Consider the following 21713-nt stretch of genomic DNA (forward strand, 5'->3'; position numbering starts at 1 on the left):
GAAACCACATTACATTAATTGCTAAGTTTCCTTAGGCTCCTCTTGGCTGTGACATTTACTCAGATTTTCCTTACTTTTCGTGACCTTGACTGTCCTGAGGAGTACTGGTAACACTTTGATTTTTACTTAAGTTGGATGTTTTTCTTTCTCTACTTGATATACAACTAGCACTGTTTAATGAGTATCAATGACTTCTGTTGGCTTTCTTTAAGTTTTTCTAGACAAGAAGCTTGCTTTTCTAATACACTTCTCCAGATTTTATCTCTTGGAGCCTCCCACAGTGAAAGATATAAAATCAGTGAGTCTGGGTCTGTACAAAATATCTTGTCCTCTCTCATACTCTTTGTTGGATAATCCCAACCTGTAGAACATCTCTCTTCAGACTGACATATAGACAAAGTCCAATCTATTGTTGTTCTGTCATTTTGTTGTACCTTGCTGTAGAATACAAGCTTCATAAATTTCTCAAGCATGTTCCCTCAAAACAAAGCAATACCTGACTACACCCCTACAGCAATGGTCATTTTGAAATTCACTTACTAATGGTTTGAATATTTTGCACTGATCTTACTAATTTTGTCTTCTAAAATGTGCCCAGATTTTCTTATTACCAAATGTCACTGCCATCTTAATCTTCCAGGTATTTTTACCCAATTATTCTTAACAGGGATTCTCTGTTCTTCAGCTTTAAAAAGATAATCTCCATAGTTGTTGGATCCTGGTTCCTTTTATCACAGTTATTCAATCTTACTCTCTGAGCCCCTGCTATTCTTTCTCTGTCAGAATTCTTTGAGTCCCAGATATCTTTTCTGTCCAAGTAACATCTACACCAATATATCTCCTTTCCTTCTATCTTCCTACAACAGTTAGGCTTAGTTCAACTCTTTTTCCTTTTTTATTTTTTTTATATGTACAAGAAAGTTTATTCCAACAGCATTTGTGTCAGTGAAAAATTGGAAACAACCAAATATCCATTAACAGGATTGTGACATGTTTATTCAATGTATACTATACAGCAATTAAAGATATGAACTAGAGTCACATGTGCTAAAATAAATAAAATTCAACTCAGTATTGAAAAGAGAGTAGTAGAGTTACACATATATCATTTATATAAGATGTTTAAACCACAAAGCAACACTATATGTTAGTCATGGAGACATACATATGTCAATGGATGACAATGATAAATGCCAAATTCATATTAGTGGTTGCCTCCAGAGACAAAGAGGGAGGTGGGATCAGAGATAAGTACACAGGGTTTTCAAATGTTCTGTAATGCTTTATTTTTTTATAAAATATCTGAGGCAAACATGGCCTAATGTTAACATCCAATGAAGCTGAATAGGTACATTGATGAGTGTATTATTGTTTTGTACAGCTGTTTATATATTTTAAATATTTCATAAGGGAAAAAATGTTTCATTTATGGGTAACCATTAAAATAATAAAAATATGTAGTTTCCAAATTAGCAGAGAAAACAGAGTTAAGACAAAGAAAATGTCATCAATCTAACAGTTGACAGAAAAGCAGCAGAAAAAGAAGCCAAGAAAAAACATGGGAAGAAAGAAAATAAAAAGAACATTACAGAAATAATTCCACATGTTAGTAATCATTGCAAATATAAACAGTTTAAACTTGACTATAAAAAGCCAGAGACTATGACATTAGATTTTTTGTTTTAATTTGTTGTTGTTGTTGTTGTTGTTGTTGCAGGTCTGAGTTTTTTTTTTTTTAATTTATCTATTATTATTATTATTTTTACATTTAAAGATATAATTGTGGAGCAGTGGGATGGGCAAGTAGGAGGGGGTAGGGAAATGGATGTAGAGGTGAGGGGGCAGGGCAGGTACACAGCCAGCCCTTTCGCTGGCCTGCTTGCAAAGGGCGAGGAGTGGGGGCGCGTGGCTGAGGCCCACAGACTCCCCCAACTCCGGCTTGGGAGCCTGGGGGGTTTTCCAGCAGTGGTTCGGTTATTGCTGGGCTGGATGTGAATGTCAGAGGTCATGGCTGAGGCCCTCATCACCCCACCCTGGTTTGTGGTCCTTTGGGGCTTCCAGCAGTGGGTCGGTCATCACCAGGATGGATACGGATGTCAGGGAGGCATATGGCAGAGGCCTTTGGCATCTCCCCACCCCATCTCAGGAGCTCGGGGGGCTTCCAGCTGTGGGTCAGTCATCACTGGGCTGGATGAGGATGTCAGAGGTGCCTGAGGCCCTCAGCCTCCTCTCACCAGTTTGGAATTCCACGGGGGCTTCTGGTGGTAATTTGGTCATCACTGGGCTGGACATGGACATCAGAGGGAGTGGCTAAGGCCCTCATCCCCCCTACCCTGGCTCAGGAGCCTGGGGGCTTCTGGCAGGAGCTTGGTCAGCACTGAGTTGAATGCAGACGTGGGGGGGGTGGCTGAGGCCCTTGGACTCCCCTCACCCCAGCTTGGGAGCCCGGGGGACTTCCAGCTCTTTCGGGTTTGACAGGTGTTCTTTGGTGGTGTTAGACCTCTACTGGTTACCATCAAAACTTTGTCTCTGATCTGTGGGTGTTTTGTTTTTTCTTTCACTTCTGTATTGGATTACTAGACACCCCCACCACTTAAACTGCACTGGAACTAATTTGTTGTCCTTTGCTTACTTCTAAAATGGGGGAACTTCCTGTGTTCCAGCACTTGAGCCCTGTGGTTGAGCTAAATTGTTGCTTTGCTGCTGATTCCCTGGGGAAGGCTTTTTGTGAAGCTCAGGTTTTAACTGTTGACCTTTTAAGCACTTTCAGGTATTGTGAGATCTGATACACCTGAGTTGTGTGGAGATTCTGGTCTGCGCCCCAGTCTTTTCAGCAAACTGCACCCCCTGCTGTTCTATATTCCTGACCAGTCTCCACTGAGTGGTCCTGTGCTGATTGGAGGTCAGGTCAGCTGTCCATGCCCCAATGTTCCGCTGGTGGGCTGGTCTCCCCCGACCCCACACTCCAAACACTTCCCATGGGGTGGGCCATGCGTCACTGCCTTGCAATGACTCACTGGCCTTTGAGTGGCTCCTTTTTTCAGTTGTCTGTGGCTCCTTGCTCCTATGTGGGTCCACGTGAACCCTGTCAGTGGTCTTGCAGGCCTGGGGGGTCTACAAAGGCCCTCCTCTCCCCTGTAGTCTCCAATCAACTTCACACAAAGGGCACAGGTGTGGTTTTTGCCAGCTCTTGCTCTGTGTGCTCACCAGGGCCAGCCTTGAAATGACCAGGGCTTGAAACAGTCAGAGGGGTCCCTTCTTTTTCTCATTGCAACTACTCCCACCTTCATGAACTCCATAAGTCTCTCCTCCTCTTCCCCTGAGTTCTAGCCTCTTTTTCCTTTTAGATCTGACTAGTATTATTTGTTAGATATTAAAGAAAATATTTGTCTAGTTTGTTGGCTAAAATATCAATTTTTTCAATAAGCAACTCTCTTCGGCTTACTTAGCTGTCTTTCTTTATTTTGTTTTTAACTAATCATTCCAGTTGCTTTTTAATTGCCTGAGTTAACTTGATTTCTAGAGTTAAAAGGAACAGATCTTTTTAATTGCCTTCTTAGATTGTGGGTTTGCAACAACTTAACTTTGAGCTATATCTATACCTCATTCCAAGAGGATAACATATTCTGTTTATAATAAGGGTTTCCATTCATTTTTAATTGTTCATTTATAAAATTCTATCACACTTTGCTGGGAAACCTATAACTTGGGTCTCTGAAATTGGGATCCATAGCCAAAGTTTATTTAACAAATCTCAAGCCAACTTGAGACCACATAGTTTATTCCTTCCATACTTTTCTCTCTTGTCCTTGAAGATAGGTGACAGGACATAAAAACAAACAGAATGTTGGGCAGCTGGTCTAGCACTGCCTACACAGGCCTGGCACAGACAGTGCAAAGCCAGAACCTCACTTGTGTTCTGTGGGATATGCAAAACTCAGCTGCCTCACAGTTTAAAAGCAACAAATATTGTTACTTCTTTCAAGTTCTGAGAAGACTAATCTTTACTCAGCTTCACCTGAAATATCAGGCCAAGCTGTGCCTAGTAATTTCAATTTCTTGCTGTCACACTCTCACCTAAAGGCATCCATATCCAGAAATGGCTGAGGTCACCTGTACAGCTAGAGTTTGTCTAAGGCACAGGTGCTTGCAGCCTTCACTGAATAGAAACTGTCACTTTCCTGGGACAAAGTTAATATGCTTCAGTGACCCATCAAAATCAAAATCTCACCTGGCCAATTTACTAAAGCCTGAGGACTAATGCCACCCACCCAGGGTGCATGAGCTAAGACCAATAATAAAATTATAGAAAGTAGCCATCTGGCATGCTATAGAAAGTTACCACCTACAAAAGTCAAAAATCCATGACTCCCACCTCTACTCCTCCTTGGTAAACCAAAACCTAAAGCCACCCTTTGGATCACATAGGGTCTTTCTTCAGCAATATGCCTTGATCTTCACAGTTCTCTTTCTCCTCAACTTCTACTCCTACCTATTGTCAAAATGTCTGGTCCAATGTACAAGATCCGAGGGTTTACAGATTTAATATATAGCACCCTTCTCCCCCTGTTGAAACTCAGAGTCAACTGAGAGCCAATCAAATGAGTCAGGAGGATGGAGACACCAGCTTTATTACTGAGAAAACTATTGGGGTCACAGCTTAGATATGTAGCCACAATGCACTCCTAATACTGCACCTCATAGTCAGGCCATCTACCATATGTGAGGGAGCAAAGAATACCACATTTTATCTAATAAAAGATGCCAGGTTTGTAAAGCATGCTGTTATGTTACATACCACATTTCCAAGAAGGAAATAAACCTTCCCTGTCATTTAAATTAGGACCTTTCATTAATTGTAAGATATACGCTTATTCAGAGATGTTAAGATGTTAAAAAAAAATGTGTCTTAGAGTGGAAGAAATATGAAACAGGGTCTCTGCAAGCAGGCAGATGCCACACAAAGTAAGGGGAAGTGGTTAAGCTGCACAAGCCCCACTCACTCTCCCATGTATGTTAGTTCTATAATAACTGACTGCCCCTCTCCTAGGAAGCGGTGAGAGAGAGGGCAGAGAGGCCAGGCAGGGCTACACTCATTGTTGAGTGTTTGGAAATATGAACCTGGGAGAAAAGGGATTTCCTCACCCAGCCAAAAATTAATGTTGTATTTCAAGAAATTTACAACAGTACAGAAAATGATACCTAAAGGAATCTTTAAAACTTATAATATGAAGAAAAATCTGTCCTTCATAGAAAAAAAGTTCCACAGGAAAAAATTCTAAGTATAAGGTAATGTTTATTTTTAAGGATTGGAAACTATGTTGTTGCTAAAGGAAAATTTCAATTTTAAGAGAATAATTAAAGCTAGTAAACATTTTGGAACTACTGTTTGCGAATTTCAAACATTGAACCAACATTCTATATAGTCAATGGAGAGAGGATGGAGATAGAAGGTGCTCAGTTTCCCTGGGTTCAGGTTTCAGGACTCACCTCTGGGTTTCGGGCCACCTCCTGAGGTCTCAGGTGCCTCCTCTAAGCCTTCCCCTAAAGGAAAGTTACTGTTGCTTGTTGGACCTCTTTTCAGCACCAACATGGGGAAATTGAGACTGCAAGGGGCTGGCTTATGCAAATCCATTGGCTAGGCATGCTCGGTACAGAGGGGTTACATAAATTGGAGTTTATCCTTCCAATGACCTTCCATTAGGGGTGCTAAAGATCACAGAATACCCTTGAATGCGTTCAGTGCATGTGATAGAATCTGACCAATGAACATACCCTAAAAGAAAGGGCAACTGAGCATGTGCAAGACTCTGTTTCATAACAGGGAACCACCTCCTTAATTAAATATGTATCAGATAGGGCAACTACAAAAGCCGAATGCCAGTAGGAGGCAGGGCTGCTGCTCACTCTCTCTGGGGCCAGCCTGCACTCTGTACTACACTCTACATGTGTGTTTCTTCTGTATTAAACTGGCTGTGGTTGTTGATCACTTTCCTGGGAACAACTCACACTTCGCTGGCTGGGATGTGTATGCTTTGCTTTTGTGTTAAGCTTACTTTCATCAGGTTGCTGCTCACTCTCTTGAGCCAGCCTGTACTCTGTACTGAACTTAAAGTGCATTTTTCTTACTTTTGTGTGAAACTTGGTGTGGGCCCTGCTCAGTCTCTGGAGCTAGGCTGCACTCTCTCTGTGAAATCTGTATCTCTTATTCGTTACATTAAAACTGTTCTCAACTCTCTACTGTGACTCTGCTCTTAAATTATTTCCTGTAGTGGAGTCAAGAGGACTGGTGGGTTGAGCCTGCTATCAGACCTCCCCAGACCCTTCTTCCAATATCAGGATCAAGAAATTAATTTTACAGAACAACACGATTTCATATTTGACCTAATAAGCTTAATCAGTCTTGACCATTTGTTTGTCTGAATGGTCTCATGGTAACTTTCCTTTTAAATCAGAAATATTATAATTTTAGTCTCTATAGCAAGAGCAGATGGCTCATTTGCTAATTCGTATTGACTTCTAAAAGCATGCTTTCTTAGCACTATGAAGAAAAGGACATTCGTGGACCCAGTGAAAATGACCATCAAAAGAAAATCAGTTACTGAATGATGGAGCCTAAAGGATTCAAAGGTATTATATAGAGGCAATATCACTCAATTATTAAGGGCATTATGTTTGGAGTCAGACACACCTGAGGCCTAATCTTGGCCCTGCCATTTACCAAGTGGGCAGGCTACTAAACTTCACTTCATTTCTGTTTCTTTATATTAATAAAAGTAATGATAATACCACCTTTCTCCCAGGATTGTTGTATGAGTTAATGAAGCAATGTAGGTAAACTACTAGTACAGTGCCTCTGTGGAAAATAGCCAAAAAATAGAAATACTTGTTTTTTATATTGTGGGATATGCAATACAAAAACAGTTCCCACACAAGATAAAGTTACCTTTGTGTTCATCATTAGTGCTGTTCAGCAGTGATTTCAAGCTCCCAGCCTCTGGGCACAGAGTACAATTACATCTCAGGCCCCCTTGTGGTCTGGAATTCATTCTGCCATTGAGTTTTACATAAAATCTATGCGTGTCTTCCTGGACAGAGCATTTACATGCTGGTGTGAGACCCTACAAATCTTTCTTTCTCTTTGCCACAAATGGCAATGTTCCAGATCATGGCTGCTTAATCAGCCAGTGTCCCAGAGTAAGGACAACATAGAGCAGAACTCGTAACCAACCCTCAATCAACATATAGCACGAGAGTTACTTTAAGCCAAGAGACTTTGGGATTGTTTATTATCATGGCAGAATTTAGTCAATCCTGACAGATACCCGAGTTTATCTCATCTCTGAGACATAGTTACATTATCGTAGTTTACATTTCAAACTTTATATATACTATTATCCTTCTGTGGTTATAATCAAGCAGGTTGTTGGCAATATTGTTGAAATTCAATCATTCAACAAATATGTTCCAAACACTGCGTAGGTTCTAGGCAAAGAACACTGAACAAGTAAACATGATACCTTTCCTCATAGTTTATTATGAGGATTAGATCATAGAGACAGAAGGAGATCGTGGACCTAATATTTTCATAAGATTTTGGCTTGATTATTTAATTTTAGATCACATAAACATCTTTCACCATACTCCCATTAATTAGGTTTATAATCCCATTACTTTCCAAGGTATCTGAAACTCTCAGTAAAACTTTACTCCTTAAAGTTAAAACTTACCTTGGAGAGGTAATCATTACCATACCTATTGAAGTCCTTAGTGGGGTTAGGTTTACTTGATTATATTTTCTTACACATTGCAAAGCTAATGAAGATTAAAGCTCTGTGGAAAAGGTACGCTCTGCAGAATGTTGAGGAGAGCAAAGGTTGGGTTACAAGAAACAACCTAAATGTAGAGTCCCCATCAACACAGAGTAGTTTGCAGTGGGGACAGATGCAGCAGAAAAGGCATCATCCAGTGAATAGGGGCAATGAGAGGAAGGGGGGATATTGGGACACATACTGGAGTAAAAATCAATTAGCTGGATTGAAGTTCTGGCTTCACTACTCATTTACTATATGACCTTAAATAAGTCAGTTAATTTCTTTTAGCCTTAGATTCCTCATCTAGAAAATATGGACAATAGGATTTTTTAAACTCAAAGATTGTGGTAAATTCCAAAAATGAAAGTATTTTCAAAGCTCAAAGTGCCATTCAAAGGAAGAAAATTAATAATGTAAATATGGAGAGGCCTCTAAGGAGGACTTCATGGACTTCACAGATTTACCACAACTATTTCTGCAAGAGGGAAAAAAATGAAAAAAATCATCTGTTCTTATCTTATGAAAACATGACAAGGCTTTTGAATGTTTTCCTTTTTTTGATTATTTCTATTGCACATAGCAATTTTTTATTGTACATACATGAGGGGTACAACACTGATTTTCAATAATTGTGTAGAATGTGTGGTGGCGAGATCAGTATAGTTATGTAGTAGGGACAGAGTGATGTTCCTGGAATGAAGTTGCTCTTACTCACCTACATTCCAATATCTTCCTTCGGTGGATGAAAAAGGATGGAGTTAACGGCTGACAATGGAATTCAAAATAATTTTAGATATACCTCTGGGCAGAAGAAAAAAACACTTTGAGAAGCACTGGACTAGCAGACGTCGCTGTGAGCCTTTTGCTGTTCTTATTCCTCAGTTCTCTGATCTATACCTGTTTTTCGAACATCATTTAAGAAATCATACCCTTCCTTAGAGTCAGGATGGGCAAAAGCAACTTTATTATTGGAGGAGTAAAAACAATTTACTTAAAAAGAACAAAAATAATTTACTTAAAAAGGGGATTTGCCCTTCCCTCCCTGCAAACCACAAATATGAAAGACAATTTCTCATTACACTCTAAGTACAACTAATAAGAACACATTTATTCTACAACTTTTAGAATCAAAATAATTGTGTTTTAGGAAAAATAATGAATCATCAGAGTAAAGATTTGTGACTAACACATGATTTAATAAACATTTGCCCAGAACTTTAATCTGATCCTTCTTTTCACTCTTTTTTTTTTTTTTTTTTTTTTTTTTTTCTAATTTGAGCAGCGTGGACTTATTTTTTAATTTTGGTGAGGTAGAGTTGCCATAGGTCACTGCTAATTTGGCACTACATCTAATTGAAGTATCATGCCCTCGATAACTAAATCGCCACTACCAAGCCAAACCAGAGAATAGAAATGATTACCTAATTAAGGTTTTTACTCAATTGCCAAGATAATTCAAGCTAAACATGTTTTGCCCGAAAAAAAAAAAAAAAAACACTTTCTGAAATCTTGAATTTATTTTTTTAAGTTCTGTCCTAAAAGTGATAGTCAAACTTAATGTCTTACATATACATTTGTGTGGTCTCCTCACCCAGAATCTTTCCTCTCTGAAGACGTCCTTGCACTAGACCAGAAAAAAAAATTTTTTTTTTTTTTATCCTTTTTGTGACCGGCTGCACCGCGCTCAGCCAGTGAGCACACCAGCCATCCCTACATAGGATCCGAACGCCACACTCTCCCGAGTGCACCACGGGCTCAGCCCAGAAAAAAATATTAATAAGGGTCTTGATTTTCCTTATTGCAAAAGGTTTATCAAGCAGGCAAATTGCCCGTCGTGCTAGAAAATGGGTCCATTTATGAACATAGAGGAAGTGAGGAGGTGGGGAATAGAAGCTTTGGGGTTGCTTGCTTTTGTTTTAATGAAAAGAATATTTCCAAAGTGGTGGGGGGAAAAAAGTCAAAAAGCAGAATATTGTGAATTAGAGTAAAATAACCAGAAAAACAAAACTGAGAGCTTGTGACATCTTCCATATTCATAAGGGCTATGGTTAGAACATTCCTAGAAATAGCACTCCATTTGATTAAAAGCATTTCTCTGGCTATATGCTCCACAATACCAGAAGCTACATTGAACTAATTTATTTTGTATACCCAGCTATAGCACATTGCCTGGCACAGAGTAGGCCTTCAATAAATATTTATTATTGAAAGAATCTCCAAGAACAAAACCACTACAGGTATCTTAGTATACAACACTTATACATCAGACATCGATACCTAAATTATGAGCTGGAAAACTATCTCTAGTATAGAAAAGTTTTAAGAAAAGAGAAATAGTGAGATTACGCCCTGCATCAGACACTGCTGGCTGGCTTGCCCAACATCCAATCTCATTCACCCTCTTCCTTGATGTCTTACACTAAAGAGGCTGGAAAGCTAATTACACACTTTTCCAACTTAATTTGCATCTAAGGGCAGTCATATGAACAGATCTGGCCAGTGAGACATATACAGTACTATGCTGTGTAGTTTTGAGAGATTATACACAGGACAAATATAGCTTACACTGCTGGTCTTGTTTATTCCTGCCTCCTTAGTTGATGATGTGATAGCTGGAGCTGGAGCAGCAATATTGTGACATAAAGGAAAAGACAGAGATGCTGGCCCTGACAACACTGAGCCACTGAAGCAACCCCAAAATCTGCCTACTTTCATAGTCTTGATATATGAAAATAAGCAGGCTAGAAAACTGCTATTTGTTTAAGCCATTGCTTCTTGTGTTGTTACTTGCATTCAGAAAGTATTTCTAATTGATATAGTCCCCATTCACATGTAACATGTGTATTTCAAAGTTTAGTCTTGAAGTGGCGCACTCACAAAACAGCAGACTCTTGCCTTGGGTCATCAAAATCAAAGGCCACTTGAGAGAGAATTTTTATCTTGAGTAATATATCATGGCCACTTCTGCTAGGTCACTCTTCTTCCTAAAAGACCTCTTTTACATATTCCATCATGTCCTATTTTTAACAAATTGTTGACATTTCTGCTTATGATTATCAGAAGAGAAGTCTTCAAGAGTAGGGCTCTTATCTTATCCCCTTGGTATCTCAAGTACTTGGCATAGTGTTTGGCCCATGATAGTTTTCAATTAATATTATGTGAATACGTACATACATACCTACATACATAACTAATCAGACCTTGCTTTGAAATGAATAGCTGATTTAGGGATGACATAGTCAGCATGCCATCACTTTCAGGTATGAAAAATAAATTTGAATTGTCAGGAAGGAAATAATCAACATAAGACCAAAATAAATGGTGTCAACATAAGTTATATCTAAAATATACAATAAAAACCTATGCCAAAATCTTTAAGAATACATTTATAGATGGAAAAGCAAACCTAGCTGACATGCTTCTGAACTCCTTTGGTATTTGTGCTCTGCACCGTTTATTTAGACTGCAGTCACAAGCCCAGAGTAATAGCAGTGATTCCACCACACATTGTCTGTGTGAGTTAACTCCTCCAAGCAATGGCTGTGCTAGAGGTTTTAACTTTCCTACAATGCTTATAATCTTCCTAAAATCCTATTATCCCACCCCTACCCCTAAAAAAAATTTTTTTTTTCCTTTTTTGTCTTTTTTCATGTCCGGCAACAGATCGCAACCCTCAGTGTCGCGCCCGTACCGGACCGGGACCGGCAACGGGATCGCAACCCTCGGTGTTGCGCCCGCACCTCGCTCAGCCAGTGAACGGGAACCGGACTGTATGTGGGATCCGAACCCTCAGCGGGAGCACCGCCACACTCCCAAGCAGTGCACTGTAGCAGTGTGCCACCGGGCCAGCCCTAAAAAAATTATTTTTAAAGAACCTAAAACTAAAAACAGTTTGCATATTATGAAAATACACAATTGAGACAAAATCCCTAGGAAGGTCTTTGAACCATTTCATCTTTCATTCATCAGATGCCTTTTGAGCTCTATAACATGTCACGCAATTTTAGGCAGTCAGGATAGAAATGTGAATAGCACTAACACCTCCTCTCCTGGTGAAGTTTACAGTCTGGTGAACCAGATTAACACTTCCAAATTCCTCCTATATAGAAATTCAGGAACCCAAGCTATGTTCAGAACTCAGTTTACTCATCTATGAAATATAAGTCAAGGTGATCTTTAAAGGTTGACTCACTCACTCAACAAATGTCTACTGAGCAAGCCCTTCTCTCCCCACCTCTTCCTGCCCCCCCACACACACACATTTCCATAAGCACCCAGAATACAAAAGAAAATATAACAGCCATAGTGCCTGCCCTCTTGAAACACCCGATTTATTTGTGGAAGATAAATAAGCACTTCCATTACTTATGATTAGTATTACCAAAGAACCCACTAATTTTATTAATAGTGATTTGTTTTTATTCATTTATTTTTATTAGTATTTACTTAACGATTGAAATTTTAAGTATTCCAAAGCAATAATTGATGGCCAATAGGTATTTTAATATCCGAACATTCAGTTTACAACTGACCTTAATTCAGGTGTTAACTATACAACATGGAGGACAACAACAAAGCAAAACACATAGTAAATAGCCCAGGGCTATTTATTCTCCCATCTCCCACCTCCCATGAAAAACAGGGAAAAAATGCAAAAGAATCTAAAATATTGATCGGACCTCATATATCTAACAAGTGAGGCTCATAAGGCACCACAAAAACAATTTCAGTCTTTCTCACCATTGCTCCTGCATATCTTGCTTATGGGGCTTGTTCTTTTCTAGCCCCTTGGATGTAATTCAAGGCTAGTGTCTTGACTTTCAGACTGTTTCATATAAAAATCCCTCCTCTCACTTTAGTACCAAAAACAAAAAAGCCCACAAACTCAGGTGTCATAGGTCTCAGACAGAGTAATAACCAAAACCCCAACATCCATCTGAGTTGATGCTTCTCCCCTCACCCTGCCTAGGGAGGCAGCAAGAAGCAAGCCTGCAGTAGGACCTTCCAGGTCCTTCTCTCTGCTCAGCCAGCCTCCTCATCCTCATCCTCTCTCCACCTCCATCAGCAGCTGGAGCTTTTGATCCCCCTGAGTTAAAGAGGTCAGAGATAGGGCCGGCCCGGTGGCGCACTGGATAAGTGCGCCGCTTGGGAAGCGCGGCGGCGCTCCTGCCCGAGGGTTCGGATCCCACATACAGACCGGTTCCCGCTCACCGCCTGAGCGAGGCGCGGGGGCAGCACCGAGGGTTGCGATCCCGTTGCCGGTCCCCGGTCCGGTGCGGGGGCAACACTGAGGGTTGCGATCCGTTGCCGGACACAGAAAAAGACAAAAGACAAAAAAAAAGAGGTCAGAGATAGAAGGTACAAGGGGACCAAAAAACGTCCTATTTGTTCAGTACTGATCTAGCATTGCTTTTTCCTGGATTTAGCAGGTCTTCAAAGCTGACTTTCCTTATCTGATTTAGTCAGTTCCCTCAGGCTCTGGGGATCTCTCACTGAAGAATCTGACCTGATTCTGGTGAGCCATTCATGAGTGGCCACTTACTGCTCTACCCAAAGCCCCTGGTTGCCTGCACTTCACCTTCAGGCTTCTCCTGCCACCCTTTATATGAATTAGGAAAGGTGGCCCCTTCAGAATGATGAAGTTCAAACAGATGCCCTCCTATCAGGCTGATGCAGCCCTGCACGAGAGCCTAGGAGAGCAGCACCTTCTCACCCCTCAGCCTGGTGCCTCTGTGCAGAGCACAACATGCAAGGTTACATTACTGCAGCCCTGTGCCCTCCACAGACTGTTGACTGGGATCCACAGATTCTCCACCAAGCCCTTCCGGGTGGGAGCTAAGAAAACACATCTCCTGCCCTGTGCTTAGTCTCCCCACATACAACGCATAGGAAACCCATCCCTTTTACCTGTCGTAGATGGTAGTGTAGTTACTCGTCCTCTTTTCTTTCAGCCCTCTGAGAGGCAGATGTAGCACAACATTTTCTATTTCTCTGCTGTGAATTTAAAAGTAGTCCACTATATCACCCTAACTCCAGGGGAACGTAGCAATGGTTCCCCTATAGCAGCAGCACCTTTCATTAGAGTAAAGTATACACACACCTCACCCTGAACCTGCATATTTAGAGCACACTAAAAACTTTCTACACTCCAACTTCCTCCCTCACCCAGCTTCTTAGACTTTAACTCTTTTATATTCCACATGGTTTATGAATACCCCACTCAAATCCAGCCCAGTGGGGTCTGACAACTTTCACTTTGGAAATATAGAGTAGTTGGCACCTCTTTGCCTTGGAGCTTCTATCAAAACCAAGACCAGAATACATTTATTTTTATATTGTGTAACAGCAATTAAAATTAGAATTTACAGATGCTCCAAGAGGAAACATATTTCAAAAGAGGTTGAAAAATAAATGAGACATGCTTATTAGCAAATTAAAGAGAAGTTTTAATATTGTATGTATGTACATATATATATATAACATATTTACAAAGATATAAGAATTAAGCCTCCAGAACTGATCAGTAATATTCTGGGGAAAAAAGAGTTACACAGAGGAATTGAGCAGTCACAGGGCAGATGAAGCAAGTGAAGGCTGAAGCAAGAGATATGGCCAGATGATTAAAGGGTTCAGGTAGCCATATATTTTAATACCCAAACCTGACACTTTTGAGAAATAAAGTGTGGACTATGAATACACACAGACAATAGACATAAACCAGGACTATTCTGTAAAAACTGGATGCCTGACCATCCTATATGATTAAAATGGTTGTATGTCTCTGACTAGTATTAGAAACCAGCAATGAAATTGATTTCTGGATTGAACCAATGGAGATTTGCTCCAAAGGAAATGCTACTGAGAGTGAACTGTGGATCAGAATGGGGACATGGAAAGCACTTTATATGTAATTAATGAAAACAGTACATCAGCTCTCAATGATATTTCTGAATGATGGATGGGATGCCTTATGGACCATATTTAAAAAGTTATTATACCAGAAGTTGGATGTTAAATGTAAGGGTTCTAATAATTAGTTATTCAAACAAATATAGATGAATTAGTAAAGTTTAAGCAAACTAATTAAAAAATATGAACTAGAAATAGTAGTCTAGAAGCCCAAACACACGTGTTTGAGTCACAGAAGACTGATAAGGCTAAACATACTACATCATAGTTACTTTAAAAAGAGAACTAGAATTGTTTAGAAGTGAAGCTAGAATACTTACGGAGGGTGAGGGGAGAGGGAGAATGTAGCTTCTTAATTGATGTGTCATTACTTAGCCCTATCTCTTGAGGCTTTTAAGAGCAACTTGAAAACACAGAGACACACACACACACAAATAAACATTAAACGCTGAGCTGTATTCCTAGTCAATGATGAATTTAAAGTTCAAGACTAATTAATTGCTTTCAATTAAATAGCTTATATGCTTGACAATTAAAATACCATCAGTTAACTATAAACCAGAGACTAATAATGGTAACTAATACTCATGTGCAGCTTCTATGGATTTACTAATCTATGAAACAACTCTGAGATATGAATAATTATTATTACCATTTTACAGGTGATGAAAATGAGATACAGTGAGGTTAAGAAACTTGTCCAAGGCTATATATCTAGGAGGTGATGCAAATTCAGGATTTAAATTCAGGTAATCTGCTCCCACCAGGCTGAGCAGCTTTTTCGTTCATCATTTCTTTGTGTGTATGGTGGAGGAGGGGAGGGGAAGAAGTGTCCTATGAGGCCAGATGTGATAATAGATTGATAATTTGCTTTGGAATTTCAGCCTCTACTCATCATAAGCATTAGTGTGTTAAGCAGCCTAGATATAGGCTATACAGATGCAGTTCAGCCTACACATCAGCACTTTCTTTTGTGCAAACACAGCTACTTTTCTTTTTTAATGAGATGAAAACATCAGATCTCTTCTACTTCTCTCAATCCCAACTGATTCTGTTAAGATCCTGGAAGTGAATAATGATATCTTCTGGAACATTCTGAAGGAGACCAAAATCTGCCAACATGGCTTCATCAGTACATGAAGCCCTTGCAATGTATAAATCTTTATCTTCCCAATCATTCATGTCATTGCTCCGTGATGTACAGTTGTCTATTGGACAGACATTGTTAAAAGTTCTCTCTTGTGAAGGGCTAATGTGTTTGCTTTGAACTGTACACGTTAGATAATAGTAATGAAATATAAAGAAAGAGTAATTTTGCTTCTATTTCAGCAATGCTATTGCATTCCAGAAATAATGGTGTTAAAAGGGGCACTTCTAGCAGTTTTAGCATTTCACTATTTAATAACATTTTCATTTTTAATATATTCAAATTTCCGGGTTTAGGGGTGTTCACAATGAAATATATAAGTACATATGTCTTTTAAATATTGTTAGGCCTCCTAAAGAGTCAGTGGTAAATTTGTTTCTGTAGTTTAAATGTTCTGGCTAGGTTACAGAAGACAGCAGTTGTTAAACAACTTAACATTAAATATTAAGGAATAAATGTAATATTTAAAACATTGTTTAATCGTGTCTGGCTTCATATAACTCTGTCTTTGGTTAATACAAAGTTAGTATATCAGGGTGGAAAAATGAATGAATTTCAATTTTGAAATCAAACTCAGTGTGTTTCTAAACATAGAAAGATGCCTGGAATTTTACCTTTTGGATTTTATCTGTAGTTTGCAGCCTATTAAAGCTATTTCCGTGTGCCTTTTTCTTTTTTGTGCCTACGTCATCGATTCAAGATTTTTATTTATTTAATTAATTTTAAGAAGAAAAAAGAGGTTCTGTAGAGAACATGACTGTGTCTGCTAACCAAAAGTAGGACTAGAGAAGGACTAATGTGGGGGTTGGGGGGTAGCTATAAGGGGGCGGTGTGGTAGCACAGAAAAATAAGAAAGGAGACAATTCAGCACTCATCTCTAATCTTATTCCACCCAAGAAATTTGGGAGAATGCGAAAAAGCAGCAGCCAGCTTTCCTGAAGGGGTGTGGCTTCTCTCCAGGGGCTGTCCAATCGAATTCCTTCAGAGGGAGCTATCCGGAGAAGATTGATGAGGGTTGCTAGGAAACAGGAGCGTCTCCCTCCCGCCTGACCCAGAGATTGTTCTGCACAAGCCCTCTCCGGGGGCTCGCAGTGTGCAGTTGCACCGCGTGTGGGGCAGCGCTGCGCACCGGCCTGCCTGGCTCGCTCGCTCCCTTTCTGCTCCCGCTCTGCCTGTCTCCTCTAGCATGCGGTCAGCCCGTTGCTCGGGGACCACAGGAGAGTTCCTCCAAGGACTGACTGTTAGTCCCTGCTCACCCTCAGGCCGAGAGCTCTCGCAGAGCTTCAAAGTTGGAGCCGACGCCCTTCCTACCGCCCCACGCCCCTTCACCCCACACCTCCGAAATTCAGCGACCTTTGCACGCCCTGCCTAAGGATTTCAAACAGAGCGAGGCAAAGCAGCCAGCAAAAACGCCCTGGCTTTCCGTGTACCAATCCCCTTGTCTAGGTACCCTGGCTCACTGAAGACTCTGCAGATACACCCCTATAAAAGGAAGGAGGAAGGGGGAGGGGGAGAGGGAAAAGGAGAGCGAGAGAGGGAGGAAAGGAGAGAGAGAAGGAGGAGGAGAGGATGCCAGGAGGTCCGTGCCTCTGCCGAGAGTCCCAATGAGATGCGGCGGCTTCAGCCTGGCCAAGGTGAAGGAAAGTTGCCTCCACGCCTAGGAAGTGGGTTTGCCTGTAAAGAGAAGAGGAGGGGGGCTCGGCTAAGACGTGCTCGCCTCCCCTCGGCGGAAGACCCCTAGGTCCCCCCTTTTCCCCACCTCCTCATCTTGTCTCTCCCACCCCTCCCTTTTCCCTCTCGCCCCTGACTCGGAGGCCTGGACGGATGCTCTGCCACCGGGCAGTGGTCCAGCGCGCAGCCGGGAGCGGGCGGGGGCAGAGGGCACTGTGACAGGAAGCTGCGCGCACAAGTTGGCCATTTCGGGGGCAAAATAAGTTCTCCCTTGGATTGGGAAAGGACAAAGCCAGCAAGCTACCTCTTTTGTGTCGGATGAGGAGGACCAACCATGAGCCAGAGCCCGGGTGCAGGCTCGCCGACGCCGCTGCCACCGCGGTCAGCTCCAGTTCCTGCCGGGAGTTGGCGGTGCGAGGTAAGGGGCCCAGAGGGGGACGTGTCCCTCTGGAGGGCGCCCAGCGAGGGCGCGGACGCTCGGGTGCCGCGTGGGGCAGGCGCAGGCGGGAAAGTTGAGGCAGAGCACGGACCAGCCCCTTCAGTTCCGCCGGGGGTGGGCAGGGTGGGGGCAGAGGCGATGTGGGTGTGCGTGAGTGGGAGTGGGTGTGTGTGCGCGCACGTCTGTGTCTCCGGGAGAAGGCAGATTTCAGGGCACAGATCTGCGGCCAGGGTGCGGGAGGTGAAGGGTCTAACCAGCGCTCGCAGACCCCCCAGAGAGACCAGTCTCATCAGCCAACCACCGCCAGCTCTGCTCTGGGCTCAGGATTCGTTTCCATTTGGGGGCTCGTAAGGCTTTGTGCACAGGAAACCCTGCGAGGACTGGTTGACACGCTGGCGGTGGCATGTGGGTGTGGAGGTTGCCAGGCGAGGTGGGCAGCGCTCAGCGGGACCTGGTCGGTGGTGCAGCCGGGATGAGCTCTGCAGCCAGAGGCGGCCAGAGGTTCGCCCTCCTGCAAGCTCGCTTGAAAAGGAGCCCTAATTCGCTGCCCTTTGCTCCTTTTGGCTTGAGCGAAAAAATCGAAAAGCCAGACTAGGAGTATATCTCTTCATCGATCCTGTTCCATTTTCTTATCTGACAGTGAGATAACTCAGAGAGGGCGGGAGATTCGCGATCCAAAAATAGACCAGGTGATATATCCAATAACCTTGTTTCTTAAGAATTTTATTTAGATTTCCTTCCAGTTCTTCCCTGGGTTAGCAAATGTGGAAGATTCTTTAGGGTGTAGCACTTTCAGATAGATATATTGAGGGGTATGTTCCTGCTTTTTAAGTATTTTAGAGCATTGTAAATTTTGAAATCAAAACTGTACACTTCTAAAGACTTGTGGTCAAGTACTCAACTAATTAGCTTATAAAATATTTCCTCTGTTATTTGAATAGTAATAGGTATGTTTGGAGTATATAGAGAGATAGTTAAATATTGGTACATTCAAAGTTGAGGTTAATGTGAGTTGAGGTTAGTGTGAGTTAAGGACCTCAGCAATAGTTCATTCGTTCTGAGTTTCTTTACTTGAATTTCTTTGTGTTACCAGCTCGTAGAACTGTTCGGTAGAGTATATTACGTTTCTTTGAGAAAAAACACAAGCATCCATTTGGAGGGAAGCATTATTTATTTACCTAAGTCTGCTTTGATTTATTTGATCATACATTTTAAGGCTGCTACCTAACCTGAACTCTAATTGTTCGCATAAATATACTTAATATAGGCATTACTAAAAACAACTATATTGCCATTACACCAAACTCCTGTGGATAACACTCCCTACCAAAGATGTTTAGGACACTCTACTTATTAATTATAACTCTATATTGTTATACGCCTTTTTTTCTAAAGGTAATTGAATTGGAATAGATTTGGAAGCTATTGTACACCAGGTTTTAATAAAGCAGTATTTTCCCTTTCATAATGGCAATGTCTTATATTTACAAAGATTTCTCACACCTGTAGGCTTCAGCTGTCCATCCTTCGGGGGTTCTGATCTCCCAGTAGTAGTACACAGTTATTTTGAATAGATATGCCCTAAAGCTGTCTTGATTTGCGTTCAGAGTAACATAGGTGCTCAGGATGGGAAATAAGGAGTGGAAGTCTTGAAACCTATACTTTTACAAATAAAACAATGAAAATTTCAGAATATCTACATTTTCTGGACTAAAGAAGATATGATGAGAATACCTTTTAGTATCCATAAGCCCCCTCCACCCCCAAAAAATCTAGGTACAAAACATCTAGTTCAGTGAGCTAGACCCTTACCCTTGAAATGTGAAACCTAAATCACAGAAAATTATGCCAGCACAAAGAACAGCTAAACTTTGGATCTTGGAGGAAAGGGACAGCTCTCTATTTATTTCCATTAAATGGCATTTTTCACATTTTAGGAATATGTGATCAGAAAGTAGAGAAAAATGTGTGGAAAGTTATGTGAATAGATAATATTATAAATAATAAAAATATACTCTGTGATCCACTCATTTGTGTATGATAGACATTTTCAAAAGTTGCAGTGTATATATGAAAAGAAGTGATTGTAAATCAGATGATTTACCCCACAATTACCAAATATCAAAATGATGAGCCAATCTCTGATTTGATGGCACTGCAATTAAAATTGGTAAGTTGAAAAAATGCAAAGGTAGCATAAAATTGAGTGCTCTTTATTTTTATTTAAATTGAAATTTATATTTGTATTGAATGAACGAACTGGGATAATTGTGAAAAGGTCACCTTGTCTCACTTCTCAGCTTCATAATAGGTGATCAGCTAAAGCCAAACAAAATTGAGGACGGTCTTATTTTGGAAGATTCCCAGCAATAACATTTTACAATTTCCCTGGGTACATTTACCTCTTTATTATTTCATGTTGGACTCTTTATTTATTTATTTCAAATTAAACCATCTTCTCTTTCTATCCGTTCTTCTAATCGTGATCAGTCACACAACAAAGCGTGATCTTTTTCCAGGGTTCTAGCTGCCTCCTGCCAAAATGTATCCCTTTGGCTTGGGGATAAAATGTTTCAATTTGTTTTCTTGCACTCTACATCATCCCAAAATACCATTAAACAAAAGAAATGAAGATTAATACTTAATCTCTATTGAAAAACCAGAAGCGCAGGATGCGTTTATGCACGTTGGAATGTCGCCAGCATTCCAGAATGAGACTTGTTTTCTCTAAGAGTAACTCCCAAGCAAGGAGTAGGTGTTTACTCATAGTTGTCTCACTTTGATATTTTATACTGAGTTTATTGTGCATTCTCACGTCTTTTGAGACTCTACTAAATGCATCCAATTCTGAATTAGATGAATTTGTTGAAATTGCTCCCAAGAAGGAGCATAAAATGATAGAAGACTATCTACCAAGACTAAACACATAAAATGAGTACAATCATAGCAATCACTGAGACGGCAGAAATTATTAGGTCATCCCCCTCCTTCCACTTTGTAGGCATGGTCCCCATAGCATACTGTATTTTGGAGTACCTCAGTCCAGTCTGATTTTAAATGGCTCACATAATGACTTTTCCAGAGTCTTTGAAAGACTATTTCACAGTCTAATGATTCTCCCTATTAAGAACTTTGTTGTGATATTCAGCCTAATTTTCCTCTGATCCTATTTCATCTTGTTACTCGCTATTATAACCTTTCTGGACTAGTCCATCCTCTTGTCTGATTTAGAGTCTTCATCCAACACTATTATAGGACTTACAAAATGCAAAAGCTTTGCACAGTTACAGGAGGGCACACAAAGGCGACAGTTCCATATCCAGACACCTTTGCTAAATATTTAAGACACATCTTTGAGATCATTAACATATATGAGTATGACAATATATTACTAATAATCTATTTTACTAATGTAAGAGTGAGGAAATTTCCTTCTCTGACATTAATAATCTATCTGAATATCAAGAAGATCCCTTCCAAGTAATGTTCTATGTGGATGCAAATTTATGAAACATTTTCATTGCAAATTTGTTGTCAACGGAACCCTGCCAACACCCACACTACAAGGGAATTCTGTGACATGCTAGTCTGATGCTCCACTGAGCCTTGGAAGCTGTTGTCATGTAAATTCCACTATTGAAATGAAAGTGATTTCCATAATTAATAGAATGTGCTAGTAATATAATAGCATATATAGTTTAGATGTGTACATTAACACAACATAGTAATTCTG

At 40.7% G+C, this 21713-nt stretch overlaps 1 protein-coding gene across 1 annotated transcript in view; it reads left to right on the forward strand.

Moving 5' to 3' along the window:
- Positions 1-17619: 17619 nt before the first annotated feature.
- GRM3 (glutamate receptor, metabotropic 3) overlaps positions 17620-21713 on the forward strand; it is a 225380-nt gene continuing 221286 nt past the window's right edge. The window contains exon 1 of the mRNA XM_008589295.1: positions 17620-17959. The gene's annotated coding sequence lies outside the window, so the exon portion shown is untranslated. The remainder of the gene's footprint in view (positions 17960-21713) is intronic.

This window comes from Galeopterus variegatus, unplaced genomic scaffold (assembly GCF_000696425.1).
Source record: "Galeopterus variegatus unplaced genomic scaffold, G_variegatus-3.0.2 Scaffold136, whole genome shotgun sequence".
Lineage (NCBI taxonomy): Eukaryota > Metazoa > Chordata > Mammalia > Dermoptera > Cynocephalidae > Galeopterus > Galeopterus variegatus.